Source organism: Apium graveolens, unplaced genomic scaffold (genome assembly GCF_009905375.1).
Source record: "Apium graveolens cultivar Ventura unplaced genomic scaffold, ASM990537v1 ctg3886, whole genome shotgun sequence".
Lineage (NCBI taxonomy): Eukaryota > Viridiplantae > Streptophyta > Magnoliopsida > Apiales > Apiaceae > Apium > Apium graveolens.
In genome coordinates, this window is record NW_027418311.1 from 52,542 (window position 1) to 58,637 (window position 6,096).

Genomic DNA, 6,096 nt, shown 5'->3' on the forward strand with positions numbered 1-6,096 from the left:
AGTAGAATAAATATACTATTTCTAATAGTTTAACAATTTAGTAGTTTAGCAGATATGTAACACTATTATTTATATATTTTAATAATAAGGTAAGTTTAGTTTTGTAGGATAAGTATATTATATTTAGTAGTAGTTTAATAATTTAGTAGTTTATTAAATATATAACACTATTTATCTATTTTTGTAATAATCAAAATTAGGGAATTATTGTTGAACCAAATTATTTCTATTCCGACTATTATAATATAGTATAAATATATGTTATTTAGAATATGTAAAATTCACATTTGATATTTATTATATATATGTATATTATATATTTTTAAAAAATTATTTATTTATTTATTCCGTGTACTTTCATTCCGTGTCGTGTATCTGTATTGGAAACCCAAAGCCGACACTAATTATTATCGTCTTTTTTCGTGTTCGTGTACTTCGTGTTTGTGTACCTAATTTTCGATACCAAATACTAACTATTCGTATCATTTCATATCGTTTCACGTGTCGTATATCAGTATTGCTAAGTGTAGTTGTCACGTTGTAATAAGTACTAAGGATTAACATTAACATTAGAGTGAAGCAAAGCGGAGTCACAGTCAAGTAAAAAAATTATTCAAATATTTTTTATAGTCCAACCCAAATATTTTAAAATCAGCCAGGAGAATTAACCCATTTTTTATGTTATTATTAGTTGTATGACTCATAGTTGAGGTTAAAAAAATTTCCTTGCTCCGCCCTTAGTGAAGGACCAACATCAGAATGAAGGATCAGTCTTATGTATTTGTAGCAAATTTCTGAAAGTAGTTATTAGAATATTACTATGTTTTATCTACATTTTTTTTAAAATATAAATGGATCTGAACCCAATCAAAAATTTGTGATCTAACGAATCCGGATATGGATCGGACTAAAAAAATTCGGCTAAAATCCGATCCGAATCCGGTAAAGTTAAATGGATCAGGATATGAATTAAGACTAATCGGATCCATTGACAAGCCTTTTATAAGATCATGTACCAATGTATATCAAAATAGTAATATTTGAGGGCTTTTCAAAATTATAGGGAGGCAATGTACCCATGTATCAGTGTCTACATATGCATATTGCAGCCGCATGAGCAGGAGTAAGAGCATTCTCAACAGAGATTGTCAATATTTACGTGGCGTGGCATAACAATATTGATTGCCAACCTATTGAAGTTAAAGTTATAAAAAAAATTGTTAATCATGATTGTCAAAACTTGGCAATTTCCTCGTTTAGTGAAATGCAATTTTTATCCAGAAAACATATCTAACTCCTTTCATTTTCAAATTCCCAATTTATTATTATTATACTAATATAGGAACCATGTTGGCAACTTCTGGGGTTATCAACTATTCGAGTGTATTTTAAAAAAAGTTGTCAAATAATATGAATAGATAAAATAAAAAAAAACTAATATATATATTGACTGCGCAATCTTTTGGGCAAAATTTGACATTCTTGAGAACTACCGGAGATGCGCATCTCAGAGGTCAAACATTTAAAATTTTATATTTTGGATAAATATTATCTGCGGAATATTAAAAAAAAGCATACACCTGTGTTCAGCGACCATAGCTTCAATTTCAAAAAACATGGCAGCTTATGGATTTTCATATGTAGCTATTAAATTTTTAATTGAATTAGATTTATACCAGAATCACAGGGGACCGTGCAAAAAAAATAGGTGTGAGCGTGTGAGATTCTCCAAAGGAATAGAACTGGTGAAACTTAATAAGCTCCAAACTTCAGTGCACAATATTACACAGCTACCTCAGCCTCTAGGCTCTCTAACTCGCATTCGCTAGCTACTCAAATTATGCATTCCTACTGACAGCAATTGAACTAGTAATCGTAACTGAAAATTGAAATTTCACAAACCTATGGATGGCTTCAGCTCACTCATCATCACGGTGTACTTGGTAGAGGCTCACTTCCTGAAATGCAGGAGGTAGCATCCTCTCTCAAGGGTGCTGCAGCCCTCATGCTCTCCCTTCTCCCATCTTTATTTATGGACCGTGAACCATTTTGATGAGCATTCAGAGACAGTCCGTCTGTTAGGGGTTTCCATTAGCCCCGGTTTGCAACGGGAGCCAGCTGCCTTCTTCGTGCCAACTGGTCGAGCAGGGGCTTGGCCTTGCAGTGATGCGGTGTCCTGTTCTACATTTGTCGTGTCTTGAAACTTCTTCTGATCCTGTACAACACCAGAAGTTGAGTTAAAGTAGGCAAAAAACAATTGTAAATATGCATGTTACGAACCCCAATCAGATAATCTGCAGGCAGAATTAGACCATGCAAGGACATGTGCCTCACCCTCAAGTTTGGCACAGCAAACTAACAAAAAAAATTTTTTGGCACAGCATCAACCTAATCAGTTGGCATACTAATCATACGACTGAAACTGACCTTCATCCTTCTCTTTTCTTCTTCTCGGTCATTCCTAAGCATAGCATATTCGTCTAGCATGGCAAGTAGAGGAACCCCGTCATAGGTAAATGATACTCCGCGTTCTTCTTCCCAAGCACGAGTTTTGGCAATTAATGATTCAACCAAAGCTACATGAAAAATAATGTGTCAATTTGATACTTTCTTGGCTACTTGTAACTATCACTTATGACCAAATAATACTGTCTGCTAAAGAACTAAGCAAAATCTGCCGAAGTCGTTTTCCACATTATATCCTACATGTATAAGAGTAATAGGGTTTCTTGGTATAAATTTTAAACGATCTAGTATCTACTAATTTTAATATTACGTATTTTTCAGTCAAATAAAAAATCATAAGAAAGTAAGGAAGTAAATCTTCAAGGAGATTGTCACCAGGTAACATGAAAGACGAATATTTATAATACACATTTTAATCACATAACATTGACAATTTACATGTTATAATAAAGATTTCTAATTCACTACAATATTAATATAAACTAAACAAACATTCATACTAATATATATAACATCTAATAAATATTAATCAATAAATCCATGCATCGCAGTGGTATTAGATAGTTGTGATAATAATTTTAATGCAATTACGCAGACCAACATGTCATGATGCTTATCGACTTATGTTCAGCCCCAGTACCTGAAACTTAATCCTCATAAAACAGCACATAATTATCGAAACAAAACATACCAGGAATTTTGTTTACAAGAATCCTGGCCTTCTCAGCACGTTTAAGATTCAAGTGTGCACCTCTGCTAGCGTTATACCTATTGTCGTCCTGTTTCAGCAAAGAATAATTTAGCAAACTAACTGAACCTCTATTATGTCCCAACTCCAACCCATAAAAGTAGCATAATTTTCAAATGAAAAGGGATGGTGCCTATTACACACTCTCGATAATGGGAAAAGTACTCCCTTAAGATTAGTACTTTCATGCCAAATAAAACAATGCATTCCTGCAAAAGCTTTGTATATGCCGGAAGCTAAAACGAAAATGGCGAGTAACCTTAAACACCAAAGAAACTGAATAAGCAATAAATAGAAGCTGTCCTGTTGACGTATGCAGCCAGCATATAACTTCTTGGGCGAACAACATAATTGACAATCTCAAATAAGATCTAATTCCAAAATTAAAATCACATGGACAAAGATTTTGGATGGGATTTTCAAAGCTGGGGGAAGGAAGATTGAAAATATAGTTACCCTGTTGTAGTCTTCAAGCCAACTCTCTTCTTCACAAGCTGACATCCATTTCTCCACCTTATCCAGTATGTCCTTTCTGCTTAGTGCCTCTTCTTTTGCTCTTACTATTGATTATCCATGTCATCCAGCAACTCAGCAGGTTCAACATCCCCGGAATCAATCAAGGCCATAATTTTTCACGAGCAGCCTCTGAATCAATCTCTATAGAGCATGAACATAGATCTCTTCAAGCTCAGATTGCCTCTTAAATGCAATTTCCTTCATTCTACTAGCTTTCAGCTGATCTAGTCTTTCAACTTCCACCTCAGCCTTGCCAACATAAACAGGTGAATGAGGAAAAAGCTCCATACTCATAGTCAATCAGGCTCAAGAAATTTGGTAGTTCAAAAATACTGCTCAATCAGATCCAAAAGCAAGGGCGCAGGGATGGTCACTTCATCAACAGAAGCTGACACGTTGCATGTAAACATGGTCAAATAAGCTCCTCTACTCTTCAGAGGTATCCATTAAATTCCAAAGATCAATAAGTTGTTTTGCTAGCTCTTGAAGCTGTAAAGAGGAAAGAAAGAAACATACAAAACATGAGTATCTTATATGTATATAAAGTCGAATTAAAGGATAATAAGAATACAGAGGTAACTATCTTCAAATAGACATGACTTTAACTTATCAAAATGGATATGAAACCTGAATGCAACCCTAGGAGGCAACAATTAAGAAATTGGAAAAATTCGTTAAAACCAAAGATTACAGCATACATTTGATTCCATCTCTCAAAAATCGCTAACTTACATGAAGCCACAAATCAAGTAATAAATTATATGATATGTAGATGTGATGTACATCAAGATTAAAATAAAGTACTATAAGTTTTCATATCAATCTTGAGAGTAAATAGTTTGGACAAAATTTGTTAACAGGTAAAAAAAGCTTATATGGTAGGGGCAGTGTCAAGCAACTTCTCATCATCACAGGTGTTAAGTATAGAGTACAAATATGCAAGTTACTCTGTAGTGAAGATACAATGCAGTGAGTCTTTAGGATACCATTATACTTACTAGAAGTCAAGTATTAGAAAGTTACCTTACGCAACCTCTGTTCCTTATCTTCTTCTAAAGCTAAGACGGTCTTAGCCAACTGAGATAAGGTGTCATTGCTTATGCTTTAGACTGTACACCTATGAATCATCCAGGCTAGGATGAACTTCGGTAACAGTAGTGAAGAAGTCCATCCGAAGAACAGCACAAAGGTCATGCACTGTGCTGACAAATTCAAGGACCTTATGCAACCGATCACTCTGGTAGACAAAGATAAAAGTAATTAATTTGTCATCTTACAGGACACGAAGATTAACACTAGCAAGCACAAAATGTATAAAACAGATATGTATACCTTTTCTTTCGCAATTCTGCAGCTTGGCCTGAAATTCATCCAATTTTTTCAGGGAAAGATCAGACTCATCAACTACAGGGCTTCCTACTTTCTCACTGGTCCCGGTATTTGACCACATATCATTTGAATTTGAGATTGTCATCTGAAACCTCTATTATTCTCTCATCCTTCTGTCCATAGGTTGTTCTAATGTCGGTGCTATAGCTGAAAGTTGCTCCTTAATTGTTCCTGAATATTGTCAGGCTGTAAAACAAATTTAGTAAATCTAGTGATTCACCTCAGTTTCCATTAAAGAGATCTCGGTCATTCCGCTTGTAAATGGTCATTCTTCTAGAGTATGAATAAACAGAAACAAATACATGGATGAATGAAAAAAATAACCGCAAAAGTTCACTCACAATCCAACAAAAAGCTCTCCCAAGTGCTGACAAAAGACTGTTAAGCTCAACTTGACCATCCGCAAGTGACTGAAGCAAGTGTGCCCTTGACTTGACAGCAAGGTCAACCTTCCTCGTACACATCCAAGCACTCCTGCTCCAACTGAAGAAGCATTTATCTCTTTCGGCATCACTCTCACCAACATCCCAATTTGCTGCATTACAACACAATGACACGCCTTGACTTACACATCACCAAAAAAACCCATAGAGAGAAGCAACAAAACTAAACACAATTACCTGCAACTGTTGTAGTAAAGAACCACAAGTCATTTCCCGAGAAGCGGATTTTGCGCATCTAATGCTGCCATTTTGTTGTTACTTAAACCTAAGTCGAAGTAATAAGAAACTCAGATCAAACCAAGCATATCCGGTATATCTCGCCCGAAACCTCACTTAACTACAAAACATCTATACTTAAAAAGACAGGGGGAGCATTAGGGTATACAATTAAACACCAGATTTTATCAAAGCAGATCTAAGAAAACACATTAAATGGTAAATGTATAATGCAGGAAGCAGAAAGACTGAAGAGGTATAAGTTACTACAATCTAGGAGAAACACAAACACATTACACGCACAGTGTTTGTGTGTGG

General features: G+C 35.0%; 1 pseudogene; it reads right to left on the minus strand.

Moving 5' to 3' along the window:
- Positions 1-1,918: 1,918 nt before the first annotated feature.
- On the minus strand, positions 1,919-5,810 carry LOC141701464 (65-kDa microtubule-associated protein 1-like; annotated as a pseudogene).
- Positions 5,811-6,096: the final 286 nt, after the last annotated feature.